Here is a 22816-nt window from a genome sequence, read left to right as displayed (position 1 = left end):
TAAAAATAATTTTTCTCTCAGTTTCTACAGATAAAGTGATATGAAGTAGTGTACACTAGTGCAAAAGAAGAAAAGAGAAATTGTGACATGCGGCAAAAGGAGAGAGATGGTTTCATAATGGACAGCATCATCTGAAATTCAGTTTATATAAAATCCTCAGTCATGGACAGTGTTGTTCACTTCCAGAAATTCCATTTCTTCTGTGTCCCAAGCTGTACAATTGTTGTTTTATGGTTTACATTGTAAATGTGTTTTCCCTCTTGCTTATTATGTTTTTTTTTAAGTCTTAAATTGTGAAGGATGTTAATAAATGGTGAGAGAGACACTGTATACAAATGTATATTTGTAAAAGCTATTTTTATGATTAGCATGTGTCATTGTTGATCACATTGTCATGTGGTGTTGCAATCCTACATTTAACGCTTGTTTCCAACAATGTCATAGGGAAAATATACATTGTATGCTAGTTTTTATAATTTAATTTCAATTTATAGTTTAAAGTACCTTAGACCATGAGAAAATCTATTTGAAAAGCTATATTTCTGCCCTCTATAAGCACCATGTTTATTAATAAAGAATGCAGTTATTTCAGAAGTGATGCAAGAGTTTAAGGACTTTGGTTTGACCTGTGAGCATGCTTGTCTCTAGTGAGCTGAAATGATCCAATCATCACCTATTTCCTGAGTCTGAGCTTCTGTGGACAGTTTTCAGTACTCACAGATGAGAAGTAGATTGATAAGAAAAAGATTTTCTTGTCCTTGGATTCAAACGTTTCAGTTAGTGCACACCCCCTCCATCTGACCTCCTAGTCCTCAGAATCCTCCATTTCCAAGCATTGTGTTTTCCAAATCCTCTTGGCTATTGTCTCTTGTGCAGTGGAAATGGAAGAGACCATCCCCACAGACTATAGGCACATTCAGCACATAATTTCTTAATAAATACTGGTTCTTTTAAAACAAAGTTGGTCTTTGGTTTTTCTTTGGTTTGTGCTTGTTTTAACATTCAATGTGAACATTTTGCATCTCTACAATGGGATAAAAACAAGTCCAATAATAAAATCAGAGTGACTACACTGAAATATGTTCTGGATGTGTTCTCTATACTCCTCATGGCATGCCTGTGTTTTAACACACATTAACTTGCTACACAAAAGAAAACCAAATGGCCCTGCATTCTTGACAAAAGTCACCATCTAATTTTCATTTTGAGAATGTGTATGCTTCTGAGTATTGAATGATAATAAAATATTTCTAGATATAAATTTATCTACCTCATCATGAGGTCTTGATTTTTGATCAGATTATAAGTTTGTTGCTAGATATTTTCAAAGTTTCATTAAAGAGCTTATGACAATTTCCATCCACATTAGTTTTGCTACTTACACTGCTTCATTATATCAAACCATATGTTTTTACACGGGAACTGGAGAGCACCAGAATCACCCCAGTGTGGTTTTTGCTAAGTTTCTTTCTAATGCCTTCAAAACAGTTTATTTCATACTGATTCTTTGTATTTTAAACATAATCAAATTCAAAAATAGCTTATATCAAACACCAACATTTTCAACTAAGATTTTGGGAGAAAAATTATGAGTCAAATTTACTAGAGAATACAAATGTGCTATTTTACTTTTTCTTGCATGTTATGTATGTTTATGTGCACACATATGTATATTGTTATTGTTTGTTTCCTTACTCTGTAGACTGTTGATATTCAAATACAATGTTTCATGCATAATAGGCAAGAATTCTACCTCTGCCACATCTCCTTTGTACTTTCTTATTTGAGAGGAGTGGGTTGAATTTTTAGAAATTCGAGCAATAACATCTAAGATCCAGATTGAAAGGCTCTCTAGCAGACCCAAGCACTGCAGATTTTGCCCTCTCCCCATCCCTGTCCCTTTGTAAACCTTTAGATTATATTTTCAAGTTAGCTCTCAATGTCTCTTCCTTTATTTGACCACTGACTTATTCCTGAGACAAATAGCCAAGGATCAACTATCAATCCTTTAAGATCCTTAAGATCAAAATTCATCATTTGGCTACAATGGCTAACCTGCTATCTTTTCAGGAATAACCAATTCATACTAGCACAAACTTCCTCCTTTTCTCCTTAAAATCCCATTCCTGCAAAAAGCACTTGCTGCTTGCTCTCTTCATTTGCTCCATCCAGAAACAACCTCCACCCACTTATTTGTCCCTCCAGGGTAATAAATCTCCATTGTGCTGAGAACTCGGTGCCTGAGTATGTATATACCAACTCTGAGGAGATCCCTTGCACAGATTATCATTGCTCATCCCTTGTTTGAAAACATGAAAAGCATAAGATGGCTATAGTAAGTTACAAGACAAGGTGAGACTAATCAAAGCTTGATTCAATGTATTATATTGTTTTATGTATATTGATTTACTTCCAAATATGCATATTTTGTATGAATAATGGGATGCTTCCTTGCCTACACTGTGTACCAGGAAATAGCATCTATGAGTATTTTCCCAATATGTCATCTATCTGCCTCTATAGTAGTCAATAAAGACAAATGATACCACCATGGTGAGGTCAACTATGTTTGTAGCTACATATATTTTTTCTCTGATGATTTAAAGAATAAAAAACAAACAAACAAAAAGTAAAACCAGGGAAATCCAAGATCTCAACACTGAGTCAGGCTTTCCTAAAAGCAGAAACACATATAGAGCAAATCACTCAGCTTTTCATATGGGAAGGACATCCTGGCTAGAATCAAAACTTTTGTTGTTTGGGGTTGGATGAGTCTTCATTTCTTTCTCAGAACCGGCCGTCTGGGACTGTATTGCACCAGACTGAATGACCCATAGAAATTCAGGGAAATTAATTACTTTCCACCCCAAGAAATTCCTTACCAACCTTATTGGAGATTTGGAAGTGTCACATAACAGTTGCTCTGGGGTGAAAAAGAGTAAGATTTTGTTTTGGCGTTATAGGGTTCACTTAGATCCAACACAGCTCAAACACCAAGTCGATACAAAAACCAAAACTTGATTATAGTCAAGTTGCTACTGATTGATCAGGGATGCAGAACAGACTCAGGAGTTGAACTCTGACCAAGCTAGAATGTTCCAGAGAGTCTAATTTTGAAAACCACATAAACCTGCACAAAGTTACAGTTACATTTTTCCACCAATCAGGATTCAGGGATGAGGGGCTTTCCTAGGAACATTTCTTTATCCTGTTCTCATTGTCTGTTTGTTTTTCAACTGTGGTGGGGTGACTTGCCTATCATTCACGTTTTAACTTGCCAACTAAGTTATCAATTATCCACAAACATGTGTTTCTCTCTGTGAAGTAGGATGTCAGCTACCCGGGGAGCTCTTGGAACATTAAGCTTTGTTTGACCTTTATTCAAAATGGAAGTTTTACTCAAATTGCTTGAGTTTGGTTTCTTCTTAAATTCTCACTTGTCTTTGTATATTGTTCAAATCCTTCTGTTCCAGGGTATAAGGGATTGCACTTGATCCTTAAGACTATGACGATAACTGAGTTAACTCTAAGCTATATACATTTAACTAGGGCATTGCGACTTCAAGGTGCTGTGAGGAACAAGAGGAAAGGAGGGCCAGTGCTCCTGACAATGTGGTGGGTAAGATGGTTAGCCAAGGGGACTAAACAAAGAAATTCTGGAACCAGTTACCAGCCCATCCCTATTTCTCCCTATGCAAGAAGTTTTTATTTTTATTTTTAATTTATTTTTACTTTTTTTACTTTTGCTAAGGTGTCTCACATTACTCTAGAGTGATTGGAGTAACAACTACAAGTTTTCCCCAAAGGGAATATACTTTTGGCTTATGATTTTCAGCCTGTTAAAGGGCAAGGACAGTGTATTCTCTTCTGTAACTACTTTCAGATGAAACTGGGGCTTTGGTTGTCAGGACCAAGGAAAGCTGAAAGGCTGTTCAAAGGCTGGGCAATGGGGCATGTTCAACAACACCTGATTTTCTTATCCAGCTGAAGGAACTGGGTGCAATTACATCAGTGGGAATGTTTTCGTCAGCTTTCCACAAGTCCAGCATTCAGCAGTTTGCAGTCTGTAGGTATTCCCTGGATGGTGTCTGTCAACCAAGTGCAGATCTGCTGAGACAAATGTAGACTATGTACAAAAGTTCTTAGTAATTGAGGAAGGAGAGGAACCTCAGTTCTGGAGAAGTAATCCCTTTCTTAGGAATAGAGAAGGGCAGAAATTTAGGCTTATCTGGAGTTCATTTGACCTCTGACAGGCAGATCCAAGCCTTAAATGATTTTTTTTTTAATTCCATGAAACTAACATGAATTGTTATTTACTGAAAAACATAAAAACTTTATATACATTAGCATTCCAAATGTATTGAAATTCACATTGTATAAAAAGGGCATTTAACAGATATCTGTAAAATAGCTAGAACATATTTAACCAAAGGAAATTTAAAATCTTAAGTTTTTGACTGAACAGTAAGTGGTCAGTATTCTACCAGTTAATCAGAGTTCCATTTATGAAAATCTCATTGTAACAATATATTTTTACAGTTTGCTTTTATATATCTTAAATCATTTTTGAGACCCTTAGAACTTACTTAAGTTTTTACAGCCATAGACTTTGCATGGCCTTTGGACCATTTTTAAAAATTTAATCATTTACCAGAAACATGAGAAGTCATAGTTGAAATCAGTCATTGTGAAGCATGTTCTTCTGTGACAAGCTACATCTAAATCACGTTTATCCTTTAAGATGAAGCCTATGGACAAAGTAAACTTGTCTGCCTTTTCTTAATAAGAGAACTAATATCCTTAATTAACTAATGAACTAACATTGCAGCAGTAGCTTTGGGGGAAGAAGATGATTGTCTGCTGTTGCCTAACTGACAAAGCTACAATTAGCCATGCTAAATAGATCACATATTAATGAATGTATTACAATACAAATATATGATGAACTTTTAAATGTTCCTTAGTCTTATAAATTTATTTTAAAGGCTGTTTTCTAAAAAATCTCATTTTAAATTTTCTGTAAAACCAAAAAAATATGTTGAAGTAATGTCTTTGTGCACTGTGTAAAGATTATCTTTTTATTGAAATCCCGATCTCTACATAAGCAGATATTGGAGTACAGGACTGACTTTGGTATTGTTTATTATTTTTATGAAGCATCACCTGTCTCAGTGTTCTGTAAACATTCTTCTCTATCATCTTCTGATTGATCAATAAAGAGCTTACCAGCCAATTATCTGGGCAGAAGAGAATAGTTTGGAACTTCTGCTTTGAGTCAGGGGAGAGGTTCCCAGGGAGAAGAGAGAGTGGAAGAACCAGAGGAGAGGAGTGTGTAGAGAAACTATATGAAGAGGACTAGAGGATTCACCATGAGATTTCAATAAGAGAGCAGTAATGAGGACTCACATGGAGCAGAGCAAGCCAGGGCCAGGCTCAGATTGAAGATAAAGGACCATGTGCCTAGAAAATAGATAGCTTAGGAGGCTAGAATCGCTCAGAACCTGCCCAGATAGGCTCGCAGCTTGTTAACAAAATACCAGGTCTATGGGTCAGTTAGTTGGGAGCTAGAACTGTCTACTGTAGGCATAAAAATGCTCTGTAGTTATTTTGTTATAAAGGAAGTTGAAGAAAAAAAAAACCCAAAGAATTACAGATACACCAAAAGGTAAAAACATTTATAATATCTCAATTGCATGATTTTGCAATATCTAAATAAAGCTTATTTTCTTTCCCCCAACACAAAGCACAACCATAATTTGTAGAAGCCAAAAGCTAATTTTAACAGTGTACGCAATTTAGTGTCTTTAAAATCAATACCAAGTGGATCTCTCTTGTTCCATAAAGTTTTGCTGCCAGCAAGGTACATTATTGTATATAAGCAGATGGAGGTGCAGCTTTAATACCTCATCATTTTAAATCTTTTACAAATCTGTTTTTTTTTAATGTAACAGTAATTATATGAAAATCTTATTCTAATTTAAAAGTATCATTGGAGACCCGTTTCCTAAGTAGCTCATGCCATTTCATGCTACCTCAAACAATTCCGACTCTGAGTTCAAAGTTTTAAGCTAAGATTTTGCTACAGGTGCTACTTATTTTTAACCATATCTAATAATTTATAAGCCAATATTCTATAATCAAGACACAGAGAAATATTAAACTCATACCCTTAAGAATATCAGAAACAGAGTTCCTGGCAGCGGGGACTGGGGTAGCCAAAGGCCTGTGGAGTAACATGCCTAAGTTTTATTGTGACTACTGTGATACATATCTTACCCATGGTTCTCCGATTGTGAGGAAGACACACTGTAGTGGTCAGAAATACAAAGAGAATGTGAAAGACTATTACCAGAAATGGATGGAAGAGCGGGCCCAGAGCCTGACTGAGAAAACAGCGGCTGCGTTTCAACAAGGAAAGAAACCTCCAACTCCATTCTCTGCTCCTCTACCAGCAAGGGCCATCATCCCACCTTCCCCCAGTCTCTTGGATCCTCCTCTGCCAGGCATGATGTCTGCACCCCACATGGGACCCCCCCCATGGTGCCAATGATTGGTCCTCCTCTTCCTGGGATGATGCCTGTGGGACCAGCTCCTCGGATGAGACCACCCATAGGAGGCCACATGCCCATGGTGCCTGGGGCTCCAATGATGAGACCTCCCGCCTGCCCTATGATGGTACCAACATGTCCTGACATGACCGGGCCAGTAAGATAAGAGCAGAAGCAGTCTTTATTGTTTTGTATTTCTTGTATTTTTTGTTATTTCACCAGGAGATCTTGGTGCTGAGCCTGAGTGTTTATAAGATGCATGACAAAGAACTTCCCTTCCCAATAGAGAGAACACTTCTGGAGGGAGAAATGATAGAAAAAAGTGCGGTTTTCACTTATATTGTGAAATGTGAAAATAAAATCGTCAACTCTTTTAGTTAAAAAAAAAAGGATAGCAGAAACAAACATGTAGCAGCCACATGAATTTCTATGTTTAAAATGGACAAAACTTTCCTTATTTCCTCCAGCTGTAACTTGAAGGGAGAAATGCCAAGCTGTCTGCTGAATTCTCATGGGCACAACAGTTTGGAGCTAGACTAACTGCTTGCTATAGTCTCACCAAGGGTGGTGACAGGACTTATGCCCCAGACTTCGCCATCAGCTTGATTCAGGCAGAAGGCAGGGCTACATCAGTAGCACTCAGTTTTATTAGTTTTTGTCATCCTGATTCATCTGCTTTTTTCTGAAAATCTTTAAAACGAGTCAAGGGGTGAAAAGCTGGCAAATGGAGTTTTGTTAATTTCTCCAAATATGAAAAAAAAAATAACAATCAGGGCTGGAGAGATAACTCAGCGGTTAAGAGCCCCGACTGCTCTTCCAGAGGACCTGAGTTCAATTCCCAGCAACCACATGGTGGCTCACAACCATCTGTAAAGAGATCCAATGCCCTCTTCTGGTGTGTCTGAAGACAGCTACAGTGTACTTATATATAATAAATGAATAAATCTTTTTTAAAAAAATAACAATTAAACTAAAACCTGCAGACACAAACTGACAGACATGGAGAGGCTGGCATACAAAGGATAACCACTAGAGTGGAGGAGGAGATGGGAGAGACACAGGTGTCCCACTAGTGGGACCCAGACTAGGTGTTACCCCAATAGGAACAAGAGTGTAGTCAGGACATCACTTGTCTCTGATCTAGGAGCAATGTTGCATCCAGTTTCTCATTTCTTGGGTCCCAGAAAGGTGCCAAGCAAAAAAGAGAAGATAGGCTTGCCTCCGCAGGTCTTGGACTTCAAAAATGAAGACCCAGTAGTGCATGATTACAAACCAGAGACTAAGTGATTGGATTCCCAGCCAATGCACACGATGTTAGGGGTTCTAGAGCCAACACAACTTGAACGCCAGTCAAAACACAATTTTATTGTAATCAAGCTGATAATGATTGATAAGGGATGCAAAATAGACTCAGGAGCTGAACTGTGACCCACGTCAGAATGTTTTATGCCTGAAAATCACAAGCATCTGTGCAACGTTACAGATACATTTTCCCACCAATAAGTATTCACGGATAAGGGGATATCCTAGGAAATGACTTTGTGGTATGTTTGTTCTTTCTCATTGGTTGTATTATTCAACTGTAGTGGAGTGACGTGCCAATCATTCGTGTCTTCAGTTGCCAACCAAGATATCAGTTAATATCTCCCTCTATCTGACTCTATCTGCCAATTAAGATGGCAGTTACACAGGAAAGTCTTTGGAAGTTAACCTTTGCTCCTATTAAAAATTGAATTTTAATCAAAATAGCTTTAGGTTGGATCCTTCTGACATTGGTAAAGAAGAAACAGCATAAAGGCCTCCATCTTAAATATTTAAATGAAAAGTACACTCATCTAAAGACGCTTCTTCCTATCTCCCTTTTGAGGAGCTCTCTGAACTCATAGTCCCAAAGTATGATATTTAAAATATAGTATTATCATAAATTATAAAGAACATGACCATTTCTATCATGATCATCAAATATTCTGAGAAGAATAAGCCTTTAAAGTATGCAAGAAGAATTATTTTTATTAGATGTACTACCTCTCTCATAAACCTGTTGATACCATCAGACTTTTTTTTTATGGTAAAGATATAAGCATATGCATATTCAGGCAAGTACTCATACACATAAAATGAGTAAATTTAAAATAAATACAAAACTACTAGATAGGAACTTTATTAGGGCAGAAAATAAATGAGAGATGGAGAGAAAGCAAAACAGCCTCCATGACAGGGTTGCTGAGGGAGACAGGGTGGAGGAGAGACCTCATCAGAGATGCATTCTTCCTAGAAGTTCCTTGAGAATATCAACTTAAGACTGTTTGAGTCCCCACAACAAAGGAGAAATTTGACTTCTCATAACCTGTTAAGGATGATGGAAAATTTTAGGTCATTAGATTTAGCTTAACATAGTATATATGACAAATTCAGAGAAGTGGTAATTGTGCATACAGATTACTTCTTAACTTTCTGCCTCAGAGAGAACTATACTGAGTCATGAAACTGTTCAGAGAACAAATTTGTCCTGTATATGTGTGCCTATATACTGATACTTGCTACATAAAAGTTAAGAAAAACATCTGCTTGAATGTAAGTTTAGGATTGCTAAGGACAGTACTAATTCAGTGTCAAGAGAAGAGTGGTAGAAGTAAAAAATATATCTTTTTATTATTCTTTTTATTTTTTTTACAGTCCAGCCATTGTTCCATCCCAATCCCTCCTCCCATAGTTCCTTGGCCTATTCTTCCTCTCCCTGTCTCCAAGAGGGTGTTCCCCCATCTCAGGACTCCCCACTCTCTGGGGCCTCAAGTGTCTCAAGGGTTAAGTGTATCTTCTCTCACTGAAGGTTATATATGTGAGGAAGGCAGGGGGCGGGTAGGACCAGCTCATGCCTGGTTGATGGCTCAGGGTCTTAGAGATCTCAGGGTTCTGGGTTTGTTGAGACTGCTGGCCTTCCTATGGGGTTGGCCTCCCCCTTAGCTTCTTCCAGTCTTTACCCAATTCAGCCACAGGGTTCCTGACTTCAGTCCAATGGTTGGGTATCAGCATCTGCATCCTTCTCAGTCAGCTACTTGTTGGGCCTCTCAGAGGATATCTGTAAGCGCATCATACCATTAGTAAGAGTGTCATTTTGGCCTCCCTTGAGACGGATCTCAAGTTGAGCCAGTCACTGGACCCTCTTTCCTTTAATCTCTTCACCATTTTTGTCCCTGGAATTCAAAAGATGCCCCTCCACAGTGACATGTGCTCCTCTATCTTCATAGTGGCCTTAGCAATGATAGCCAAAAGCTGGAAACAACCCAGATGGCCCATAAACCAAGAATGGATACAGAAAATGTGTTTTATTTATGCAATGGAATACTATCCAATTATTAAGAATGAGGACATCATGACTTTCGCATGCAAATGGAAAAAACTAGAAAATATCATCTCACCTGAGTGAAGTAACACAAACCCAAAAGAACATGCATGGTATGAACTCAGGAATGAGTGGATATTAGCCAAAAAAGTACAGAATACCTAGGATAAAATCCACACAACTCAAGAAGATTAAAAAACAGAAGAAACCAAGTGAGGGTTCTTCAGTCCCACTTGTGAGGGAGAAGAAAATAACCACAGAAGGTAGAAGGAGGGAGGGATCTGGGTGGGAAAGAGGAGGGGAAATGGGGAACATGATCAGGTATAGGGGTACAGATAGGAGCAAAGCCCTGGTGCCCAGCAGAATAAATGGAAATATGCAACCTTGGGGGGTGGGAGGTAGGAGGACCCTCTAAAAAATATAAGAGACTTGGGAGGTAAGAGAATTCAAAAATTCAAAAGGATGGATTTTAGATGAAATGCCCAACAGTGGGGACAGGGAACTTGTGGAGTTCAGCTCCAGTAGAAAGACTGTGCATCAAGTGAAGGGATGGGATTGCCATCCCACATTCCAAAATTCTGACCAAGAATTGTTCCTGTCTAAAAATGAATCTTAAAATAAATAAAAAGAGAATATGACAAGAAAATATAACAAAAACAAACACTATGAGTTTAGAAAACTCTAGAGTAAATGTCTATAATTAGAAAAAAAGAAATAGAGTCAAAAATGAAACTTATATAAGTCAAATTATAGTGGATGTGGTTTATAGAGCACTCCCCACCAGTATTAATGTCCACAAAGTTCAGCAAAGCAATCATGGATTGCCTTGGTTTCCTTACTGCTCAAGAGAAAGTAATATTCATAGTTTTCAATGAAATATACTACTTTGTTGTTTTTTGTTCATTCAAGTGTGAATTTGACAGTATGCAAGAAAGACAGAAATATCTGTAGTGAACCAAAAGAAAATCTTTTAGTTTTTTTCTATTACTGTGATAAAACACCATGATCAAAAGAAACTTGGGAAAGAAAGGGTTTGTTTCAGTTTACATGTACCCATCATAGCCCATCATGAAGGGAAATTATGATAGAAACAGAAAAGAGGAACTGAGGCAGAGACTGCAGAGGATGCTGCTTAGTAGCCTGCTCCGCATGTCTTCTTTAGTTTGTTCTCAAATACAACCCACGACCACCTGCCCAGAGGTGGCACTACCCACAATGGGCTGGGTTCTCCCATATCAATTCAAGACAGTACCCCACAGACTGTTTGCTTACAGAACAGTTTTTAAAAATTATTTTTAATTGAAAGCAGATTATTCTCCCATAAAATACCTCCTGATCACATTTCCCCTCCCTCAACTCTTCCCAGTCCTCCCCATCTCTCCTTTTCCCCAGATTCACTCCCTGTTCCCTCTTCAGAAAAGAGCAGGCTGCCAAAATTCAACAGCCAAATAGGACAAAACAAGACTCATTAAGACAAGGCTAAAGCCCTAATATCCATGGTAGAAGAGGCAATCCAGTAAGAGAAGAAGAATGTCAACATCAGGGAAAATAGTCAGAGATACTCCTGCTCCCACTGTTAGGAGTCCCACAGAAACTTGAAAGTATATTGGCATTTTATTATCATTCCTACAAGTGTCTAGGTTCATCTGAAGTTGGCAAAAGCAACCAGCTTTAGGTTATTTCATATCTTGTGGGAAATGGTATTATGAGTATATATTGGGGGATAAGGTTCCTATATCTGTTACACTTTAAATACTAGAAAAATGTCTGGAATCATACATGGAAAAGAGTAAGACTTGATTTAGCTACTGAGATTATCTTAACATACAGGATTTTTTTCTGAGATATTTTCAAGGGTTTAAGATACCGGCTATGTGTGCATGTAACCCCACACACTGGTAAGAATAGGTAGAGACACTAAGATCACTGGGATTTTCTGGTACCACAATTGCTTAAGGCTCAATTTTAGGAGAATAAGACAAAGATCCAGAGAGTGGTAAAGGAAGACCTCTGACATCTTTTTCTGGCATCTATCCATATGCATAGGTTTATGCAATTGCACATACATAGAGATATACATGTATAAGCAAGAACTCACATAGAAAATACTTATTAATTATAAAATATGCAATTTGCATCTTAGTGTTTACATAAATGTTATATATAATGAAGACAAGAATAGAAATCTGTACGTTTGATCTACCAGTAGCAGGCAGTGACTTTATCTTTTCCAGATACCTTTAGATTCTTAGGGAATATTATTGCCCTCAGGATGAGAGATGTGCCAAATATTCAAAACCAACTGTAATGCAAGAAATGTATAATGGTTTTGATGCTTCTTTATGAAAATATTTCTATTAGCATTTTAGGCTTTAGATTTAAATTCTTAGAATTTCTCTAAGAATAAAAATGTGAGTTGTACAAGAACATGGGATTCCTGAGCATGGAAAAAAAGTCCCAGCGTTTCTCTCAGACATCAGAAGAACAAGACATTTATACTTTCTCTTTCATTGGACAATAGATATATCATCCCTAGCAGGTGGGTTCTCCATAAAGGCTTAGGAAACTATATGAAACAGGTTACATTTTATATCTTTAGCGTGTTATATAAACATAGATGGCTTTCATTTTCTTGAATTAATCATCTTATGTGCAATACCATCAAAGTGCATGTGAAAACTGCAGTAAAATGTTTCTATATTGTAGTTTACAAATAAATAAGACAGATAATCTGTTCATCCATTAATTCTTTATTGAATCTTCACTCTATGCTAAGTACAGTTCTCTGCAAGGCTCCAGTTATAAATTATGGATGACATTCTTGATTTTGAAAACCTTATTTTCTTCTGAGAGATGGCATCCGTCTGGGCTAAATTAATAAGTGGGCACACTGAATTGAATATGGTAATGAGGAAAATACAAATGGGAAGACATGTGAGATAAGAAAGAACATGTGTTTAAATATGGTTAGGAAAATTTGTGCTAAGGTAAGGAAAATATGTGAAATAGGTGAGATGCTGAGCTGTGTAAACACATATATTCTAAGCAAATGGAAGGGTGGGCCCATGCCCGAGATAGGGATATAGCGTGCATTGTTGACAACAGCAGAAAGTACAACACAGTCAGTCAGATCAGAATATACAAAAGAAAGGACACTTAGAGATAGTAAAATCCAGAATCCTACATGTCACATACTGAAATAATTAATAGGTTAGGAAGTTTATTTCCCAGTAGATTGAAAAATGGTAGAAGCTTTAACAGAGGAACCCGATCTTATTTAGAGTTAGATTTACAATAATAGTTTTGGACTGCTAGGTAAAACAACACAAAAATGAAAAGTTCCAAAAATCCCTCAGTTAATGTTCATGGCTTGTGACTAGACTACTCTGACGAGAGCAGAGATTAATGTTCTCTTATGTAACAGATATCTGTTGAGTACATCCCTGCCCCTCAGGTATATTTTCACACAGCTTGCAATGGTGGATGCACGAATACTGACTCAAGCTACTTAATTCCAGTGAATAATATTGTGAAATAGATGGGTTAAGTAAGAATTAAAATGTCACGAAAACATGATATTCCAAACTCCTACTCTCTACAGTTATGATGCAAATAGATGCAGAAGCAAACTTTTAATTACCTTTTTTTCACCTAACTGAAGCAGAGCAACACAGATGCCCTGAAGCACAAACGAAAGCCACAATGATAATCCACCCCTGCCTTTCTATCAGCTCCTTCTTTACACAAGTGTGAAGGAGATGATTTATCTGCAAGTACAGAAAATGACAGACACTCACAAATAGAAAGAATGGCTTTTGATCAAATGACTGTACTCTCGATTGCAAGGGATTGGTATTTTTAAGCATCAAGGGTCCGGGCCTGCCTAAGAATTAAGACTAAAAAGTGAATTTTGATAAACCTAACAAGTGAGACTCTACACCTGCTTATTCAAAAAATAGACATTGTTCTTATACAAATAAACCATATGCTGCTTCCAAATATTCAGATTTAACTGGTTCATTAGAATGGAGAATGGGTAGCAAATACCACAAAACTATATTAGTAGAATAGAAACTGTAAATATCTGTACATACAAACAGCTGTACATAGTAAGTATGACATTATAAGCATGCTGGTTCTTTGCACACTGATTCAACGTACAGTTTCCTCTAAGCCTTGAAGATCTCTCACTCTGTCAGATTTTAATACTATTTAATATACTGGTGACTTGCAGAAGTATAGAGCTTGGGACTCTGAATCTATAGCCAGTTCTCACTGGATCTTTTCACTTGGATGCCACACAGGCCTCTCAAACTAAATCCTCTGGCTCCATTTGCAACAGCCTGTCTCCTGTTAGGCATATAAATGATAACACTACCCACTCACTCACAGGTCTAGAAGATGTGAGGGGCATCTTCTCCTTCGCTTCTTGCTTTTATCTACTGATATATTTTATTCTTTCATTATCCAAATTCATGCTATGTCTATTCACTTTTCATAATTCCATGTCTTATATCCCTAATCTTCTCCTAAATACTTTCCTCAGAAGAGAAATGTACTATATACACTACCGAAACAGAAACCAGCTATAATCCCTTTGATCTGCAGTAGCATTCTGCCTGCAAGATATACCAGAAAAACCATGTCACAAAACTTATGGGAGAAACCAACTAATGACTGATTTGACTAAAAGTCTGCTCTACACAAGGAAAACCATACCTGACACTGTTTGGGTGACAAAGAAACTGAGACTCTATAGCCCAGACACCTTGGGTAAAAACAAACAATACTGGTCTTAAAAAAGTAAGAGAAGATAGTGATAAAATGACTCCTAATAGTATTCAGCTAAACTCACAGATCAGTACTTCATCCAGCATCATTAGAGAAGCTTCATCCCATGGTTCATGGGAACAAATATAGAGACTCACAGCCAGCATTGCCCAGAGAGTGAGAAAACTTGGCACATGGTGGTTTAAATATGCTTGGCCCAGGGATTGGTACTCTTAGAAGATGTGGCTTGGTTTGAGCAGGTGTGGCCATGTTGAAGGAAGTGTGGGGGTGAGCTATGAGACCTTCCTCCTAACCACATGGGACCCAGTGTTCTCCTAGCAGTCTTCAGATGAAGATGTAGAACTCTCAGCTCTATTGTACTATGCCTTCCTGGATGCTGCCATGATCCCACCTTGTTGATAATGCACTGAACCTCTGAACTTGCAAGCCAGCCCCAATTAAATGCTGTCCTTTATAAGACTTGCACTGGTCATGGTGTCTGTTCATAGCAGTAAAGTCCTAATTAAGACAACATACTCAACCATCAGATCCCATCCCTCTGAGCTCAGGGAACTCTAAGGAAGAGGAGGTGGAAGGAGTATAAGAGCCAGAGGAGATAGAGTATGTTAAGAAAACAAGACTTTCTAAATCAACATGACCAAAATTCATCTGAACTTGGAGACTTGAACAGTATACATGGGACCTGTACAGGCCTGTAGAAGGTCCTGTGTGGTTATATTATGGCTTCCAGTTTAGTGTTTTTATGGGATTCCTGAGCATGGGAATGAGTTAGTTTCTTATTTTTGTGCCTTCACTTGTGTTCTTTTCCTTCTGCTTGTTGGTGTTGTCCAAACTCAATGCAATAGTTTTAAGTTATTGCATTTTGGTTTATTTTGTTTTATTAAAAAGATAATTACATCTTTGTTTGTAGGGCATGTGGACAGTGTTACCAGCGCACAAGAAGGAGGTGGAGCATGCTCAAAGCCCAGGAATCTCAGAGATTTGAGAACGTCAGGAGTGGAGCTGCTCCCTCCATGTCTCTGTGCCTGTTCTGGAACACCTAAACATGACACCCAACTGAGAGGACCATGTGCAAATAGGAATGTAATACAGTACCTAACATCTTTTCCCATGCAAATAGAGTAACATCGACATCTCAGCCATAGCCAAAAGAAAGCATTTACCCTCCAAATCCTATTCCACTCTCTAAGGTTCATATAGTCCCTCTGTCCGCCTGAAATAATGCACACATATTATTTCACCAAGATTGTCTGAGAGTGTTTACTGATCTGTACCACTTGGAGGAGGGGTCTCTCTCCCGAATCACTCATTGTTGGATCTTAGACCCACTTGTCTGGCCAAGCTGTCACTGCTCACAGAGGCTCAGGGGCTCTTGCTGCTGCAGCCACCATGGGACCTAGGACTCCAGCTACCTACCTCAAGCAGGCTGCCCAAATGACTTTGTTCCTCCTTTAAGAACTGTAACACTCCTGGCATTCCAGGATGGACAAGACACCTTTGGAACCTATCTGTCCTAGGCTCCGACACCCCAGAAGAAAGTGGGCAGGCTTTGGACTCCCTGTCTAGGACTTTTTCTAGTCCACTCCCCTGAAACGGGATATTGGGAGTGACATTACACTGCCAGCAAAGAGGAAGATCCCAGGATCCACATATGATGTTTCCAATTACTAGCTGTAATGAGTAGAATAGAACTTCAGTGTACATGGTTCAGCAAGTGTCTCTATGGTAGGACAAAGCATGGTATAACTGGATCTTGAGGAAGAAGAATTCCCATCTTTTGAGAAACCATTGTCACACTAATTTCCATAGCAACTGTAAAAGTTTGCAATCCTATCAGCAATGTGTGAGTATTCCTTGTAGTTCACATCCTTCACATCCTTTCCAGAATGGGCAGTCACTTTTTCTTTCTTTTTTTTTTATCTTAGCCCTTCTGACATGTGTAAGATGAAATTCCCAAATAGTTTTGATTGTAATTTCCCTTATGGCTAACAAGGTTGAGCATTTAAGTGTTTTCTCCATCATTTCCTCTAGAAATTTCCCCACCATTTCTAATAGACTTTCTTCTATTTAGAATTATCTGTTTGGATCTGTTCTCCATTTTAAATTGTTTGCTTGCTTGATGTCTAATTTCTTCAGTTCTTCATATATTTTGAATATTAAGTCTCTATCAAATGTAAGTGTTAAATTTGCACAGTTAAGCAACCAACAGATTGGGAAAAGATCTTTACCAATCCTACAACAGATAGAGGCCTTATATCCAAAATATACAAAGAACTCAAGAAGTTAGACTGCAGGGAGACAAATAACCCTATTAAAAAATTCTAAACAAAGAATTCACAGCTGAGGAATGCCGAATGGCTGAGAAACACCTAAGGAAATGTTCAACATCTTTAGTCATAAGGGAAATGCAAATCAAAACAAACCTGAGATTTCACCTCACACTAGTGAGAAGGGCTAAGATCACAAACTTAGGTGACAGCAGATGCTGGCAAGGATGTGGAGAAAGAGGAATACTCCTCCATTGTTGGTGGGGTTGCAGACTGATACAACCATTCTGGAAATCAGTCTGGAGGTTCCTCGGAAAATTGGACATTGAACTGCCTGAGGATCCAGCTATACCTCTCTTGGGCATATACCCACAAGATGCCCCAACATATAAAAAAGACACGTGCTCCACTATGTTAATTGCAGCCTTATTTATAATAGCCAGAAGCTGGAAAGAACCCAGATGCCCTTCAACAGAGGAATGGATACAGAAAATGTAGTACATCTACACAATGGAATATTACTCAGCTATCAAAAACAATGACTTTATGAAATTCATAGGCAAATGGTTGGAACTGAAAAATATCATCCTGAGTGAGGTAACCCAATCACAGAAAAACACACATGGTATGCACTCATTGATAAGTGGCTATTAGCCCAAATGCTTGAATTACCCTAGATGCCTAGAACACATGAAACTCAAGACAGATGATCAAAATGTGAATGCTTCACTCCTTCTTTAAAAGGGGAACAAGAATACCCTTGGCAGGGAATAGAGAGGCAAAGATTAAAACAGACACAGAAGGAACACCCATTCAGAGTCTGCTCCACATGTGGCCCATACATATACAGCCACCCAATTAGACAAGATGGATGAAGCAAAGAAGTGCAGGCAGACAGGAGCCAGATGTAGATCTCTCCTGAGAGACACAGCCAGAATACAGCAAATACAGAGGCGAATGCCAGCAGCAAACCACTGAACTGAGAATAGAAGCCCCGTTGAAGGAATCAGAGAAAGAACTGGAAAGCTTGAAGGGGCTCGAAACCCCATATGAACAACAATGCCAAGCAACCAGAGCTTCCAGGGACTAAGCCACTACCTAAAAACTATACATGGACTGACCCTGGACTCTGACCTCATAGGTAGCATTGAATATCCTAGTAAGATCACCAGTGTAAGGGGAAGCCCTGGGTCCTGCTAAGACTGAACCCCCAGTGAATGTGATTGTTGGGGGGAGGGCGGCAATGGGGGGAGGGTGTGGAGGGGAATACCCATAAAGAATGCGAGGGGGAGGGATTAGGGGGATGTTTGCCCGGAAACCGGGAAAGGGAATAACACTCGAAATGTATATAAGAAATACTCAAGTTAATAAAAGAAAAAAAGAGAAAAATAAAAAAAAAAAAAAAAAAAACAAGGCACAGAGCACAGAGGTAAACAGAACAGAGTAATCTCCTGCAAATCAGAGCAACCTTGACATCCCACCTTCACCCATCAGAATGGCTAAGATCATTGAGGATGTGGAACAAGGGGAACACTCCTCCATTGCTGCTGGGAGTGGAAACTTGTCAAACCACTCTGTAAATCAATTTAGCAGTTTCTCAGAAAACTGGAAATAGTTCTATCTGAAGATCCAACTGTACAACTCCTGGGCATAAACCCAAAAGCTTTTCCACCACCCTATAAGAACATTTGCCCAACTATGTTCAAGCAGCTTTATTTGTAATATCCAGAAACTGGAAACAACCTAGATGTCCCTCAACTGAAGAATACATAAAGAACATGTAGTTCATTTAAACAATGGAATACTACTCAGCTATTAAAACCAAGGACATCACAAATTTTGCAGGCAAATGGATGGAACTAAAAATATCATGCCGAGTGAGGTTACCTGTTGAGAGCAATGCCCTTTAAACCCTCCATTATTGATGTTATTACTATGGTTAGAATTACGTATGACTGGGTTCATGGAAAGTCCCCAGGCAGCTGCAGAAGACTAATACAAATCTGCTGGTCAAGATGAATAATGATATGATAAAGTTGTGACCTTGCTGAGAAATACATCTGATGTCAAGATACCCAGTGTGATGACTTGTAACCTTTCTCATAAACCAACATCCTGCTGACCAATAGATATGACAAACCTGTGACCTTTCTGACATCCTGTCAACATTGGCCGATTCCCTGACCACACGAATATTGTGTCCTTGGCCTGTGTAAATGTTTCTTACTTCCCCCCTCCTTCTGTTACCCCTGTTATTGTATAAATTCAGCCTTTAGGAAAAGTAAAGTTGTTGCTTTGATCAGAAAAAAAATTTTGCACAGTTAAAAATTACCATTAAAAATGACATCATAATATTTGCAGGCAAATGGATGGAACTAGAAAATGAATTACCCCAATCGAGGTATCCCAGACTCAGGAAGACATATATAGTATGTATTCACTCATATGTGAATATTAGCTTTTAAGTCAATGATAACCAAGCTGAAATACATAGAACAACAGAGAGTAAAGACTAGAGGGAACAGAGAGATCTCATTAGGAAAGGGAAATGGAATAGATATCTATGAATACTTGGGAAGGGTGCAATGGAAAACCAAGTGAAAGAGGAGAGGGTAGAGAGGTTTGGGGACTGAATATAGGCAGAGACAGCTAAAATTAAGAGCATTTGAAGGGTAGTATGAAAATCAAATACAATAGAAGTAAATACACATAGAATAGGTGCTCTCAATAAAATTACAAATAACATGGGACACAGAGTACCAACTGGACATTTCCAAATGAAACTTCCAGAACTAGGATTGGGTTACATCTGAGTTGTTGGCCAAAGGGTTCCACAGAAGTTCAGAAACATCCCAGGCTGTTGCCAAGACTTTAGGTTATTCTTCTGAAACTAACATTAGCAGGGCTCTAATGTTAAAGACAAAACTGGCATAGCTCATCAAAGATGGAAAAGTCAAACCCTTTACTACATAGAACTTTCACCCTCTGTCCCAGGGTTTCTTTTTGGATATGTTTTTGTTTTGTTGCCATGTTTTGTTGTTGTATTGGGATTTGTTTTTTAAGAAAGAACTAAATGTTGGGTGGATAGGGAGGGTAAAGGGATCTGGGAGGACCTGAGGGACTAGAAGAATATGATATAAATATTTAAATTTAAAAATGTTTTAAGTAATAAACAATAAGACAAAATGTGATTGCCTGAGTGCCTGCATGTGTGCAAAGGTGTTACATGACTGTGATCCCATGAAGGCCAGAAAGCTTCATGAGTTGGCTATAATTTATATGAAAAACAAACACAGAGAAGTGACATTCTGCTGAGTAGCTATATAAATGGTTCTATCACAGCTTTCTCTTGGGTTCTAAGGGCATCTGGTTTCAGCCACTTTTGGCTAACTCATAGTTCCTCAAATTCCTAATGTTGTCCATGTTTTAGTTCACTCATGCATGATATCTATGGAATGTCTAAAATCATATTGGTCTGCATGGCCTGTATGTGCTAACAATTTTCTGTCCTAGTGGAAAAAATGTCGATATAGAAATTCTATAGAGCATCTTAATTTCCCAATGTGCATGTGTTCAATTTATGTTATTTTTGAGGTATCTTAAAATGTCCAGTTTTATGCTTCAGAGAATATATTAACTTTAATGATTTTTGTTTTTAGGTTATTAATGGAAAGTGGTTCAATACTTTACAAACAAATAGAAAAATAGCCATTATCATTGTTTTTGACAATTTATCCTGAGAGGACAAACCTTTTCCATCTGGGGACCATCCTCTATCTTAAAAGAAAAAATAGCCTGAGAACTTAACCCAAGCTGCACCACAGTGCTAGGAAGGACCTCACAATTTGCACTTGGCCTACACCCCAGAGTTATTTTCTAGCTACTTCCTAACAACAGTTAATCAAAGATTAGTCTGATTGTTTCAGATGAACTTTCAGACTGTGATGGTTCAAGGTCTTGCTTTAGAATACCCACCTGTTGGCTTATAATAGTCATACTCTTAGTTACTTGCCAGACTATATATACACCCCCTCACTTGCTCCCATTTCCTATAAAACCTTGTCATATTGAGGGTTTGTGGCTATTTTGCCTTTCCCTCCTGCTATGTCAGGGTTGGGTTAGAGAAAAGCCCAAGGCTGACCTTGTAATAAAGAGACTCTAATTTGTTTGCATCTGAAAGAGGACCACTCAGGGGTCATAAAATGTTCCAGGCTCTGATCAGGAGATTTGAATGTCTTATTTAGAGTGGGATGCTTGGACACCTGCCATCTGATTACGGCTCTGCTTGTGTTCATGTTCGTTGTCGATTCGTTTAGAACATATTGCTGTCTACTTTCATGTTTCTTGTTGTGGGATAACTTTTGACTTAGACAATGTTGGGAATAGAAAACCTACCCTCTTTTTCTCCCCAGACAACAGGCAGAAATTATGCCTTGGCTGGCAAAAAGCCCAAGGGTATGAAGGAGGAGACACCAGACCACCTGTGTCTTCCTATACTATATCTCTAGCCTGTCCTCCTAGGAGGGCCTGAGGAAGACGTTGTTTTTCTACCCCACCTTATTCCACTCCTCAGACTGGGAACAGCAGCTGCTGCAGGCAGACCAACAGCTGGTAGAAAAGGAGGAACCTGCTACAGGGACTGGGGAAGCCTCCAGGGGCTGCCTTCTGAGCCTATTTCTCTCATGCTGTTCTTGTGCACAGCAGGGCCAGTCGGATGATCAGAGAAACCAACCTCATCCCTGTTGGCCCCCTGCCACTAGCAACTTTTTAACTAGAGAAGTCAGCACTCCTCCTTTCAGACAATCCTTGAGATTTAATTAATCCTATTCATCCACCAGCCCACTTGAAATGACTGGCAACAGCTTTTGCAGGATCTCTTCACAACAGAAGAGAGAGAGAGAATCCAGATAGAGGCCAGAAACTGGTTCCTGGCCCCCTTGGAGGAACCAACCATTAACCAAGCAGCTATTAGTGCTACCTTTCCTTTAACCCTCCTGGACTGGGACTTTTAACACTTTAAAGGTAAGGAGAGACTCTTAAATTCACTAGACTCTGTTGACAGGTCTCAAAGCGACTGTGAGTCAGCCACTATTTTGGCCAAAAATAAGCAAAAGCAGCGGAAGCTCTAACCTTTATTAAGTGGGTAGCACCAGATATCAGGAAACTTCAAAGGGTTCAAGGACTAAGAGAAAAGACTCTAGAAAATAAAGACAAAATAATTATTTAATAATGACAAAGGGGGGGGGCAGCTAAAAGGACGGAAAAAACAGACAGCCTATTGGCAGATATGGCTAAATCAGAAGACTGTAGGAAATGTCAAAAAAAAAAAGGCTTCTAAAGAAGCAGGGCCCTAAAAATAAACAAAACAACAACAACAACAACAAAAACCAACCCAACTGGAAAAGAACCAATGTGGTTATTATAAGAAAGAGGGCCGGGTTGGGGATTTAGCTCAGTGGTAGAGCGCTTGCCTAGCAAGCGCAAGACCCTGGGTTCGGTCCCCAGCTCCGAAAAAAAAAGAAAGAGGGCCACTGGGTCAGGAAATGCCCCAAGGAAAAACAAAAGTCTATTCAAACCATGGCCATGAATGAAGCCCAAGATAATATCTTTCCTAGTGCTCATGTCCATGGAACTATGTTTATAGGAAGAGAGGCCTTCTGACAACAGAAAAAAAATAGACTATAAAAAATAATGAGGAAAGCCTCTCCCTCTTACGAGCTCTACAGGGTGCCTAAAAAGCTGACCATCATCTACTGCTTGGGACACCAGTTTCAGAGGACAACAATAGGAAAGAACAAGCAGCCCATCATGCTGCCTGAGAAATCAGACCTCTCTTGCTCCTGACTTCCCTGGAACCAAGGGATCTT

The 22816-nt window shown here is 38.7% G+C and overlaps 1 protein-coding gene and 1 pseudogene across 1 annotated transcript in view; both read left to right on the top strand.

Annotated features, from left to right (window-relative positions):
• The window catches only part of LOC116897041 (thioredoxin-like protein 4A), a 511807-nt gene that overhangs the window by 41712 nt on the left and 447279 nt on the right, over nucleotides 1-22816 (top strand). The window lies entirely within an intron of this gene.
• LOC116897040 lies at nucleotides 5940-7056 on the top strand (annotated as a pseudogene).

The sequence above is a fragment of the Rattus rattus genome, chromosome 3 (assembly GCF_011064425.1).
Source record: "Rattus rattus isolate New Zealand chromosome 3, Rrattus_CSIRO_v1, whole genome shotgun sequence".
Classification (NCBI taxonomy): Eukaryota; Metazoa; Chordata; class Mammalia; order Rodentia; family Muridae; genus Rattus; species Rattus rattus.
The sequence above is the reverse complement of the archived record's forward strand: the minus strand, read 5'-3'. Positions and strand labels throughout refer to the sequence as shown.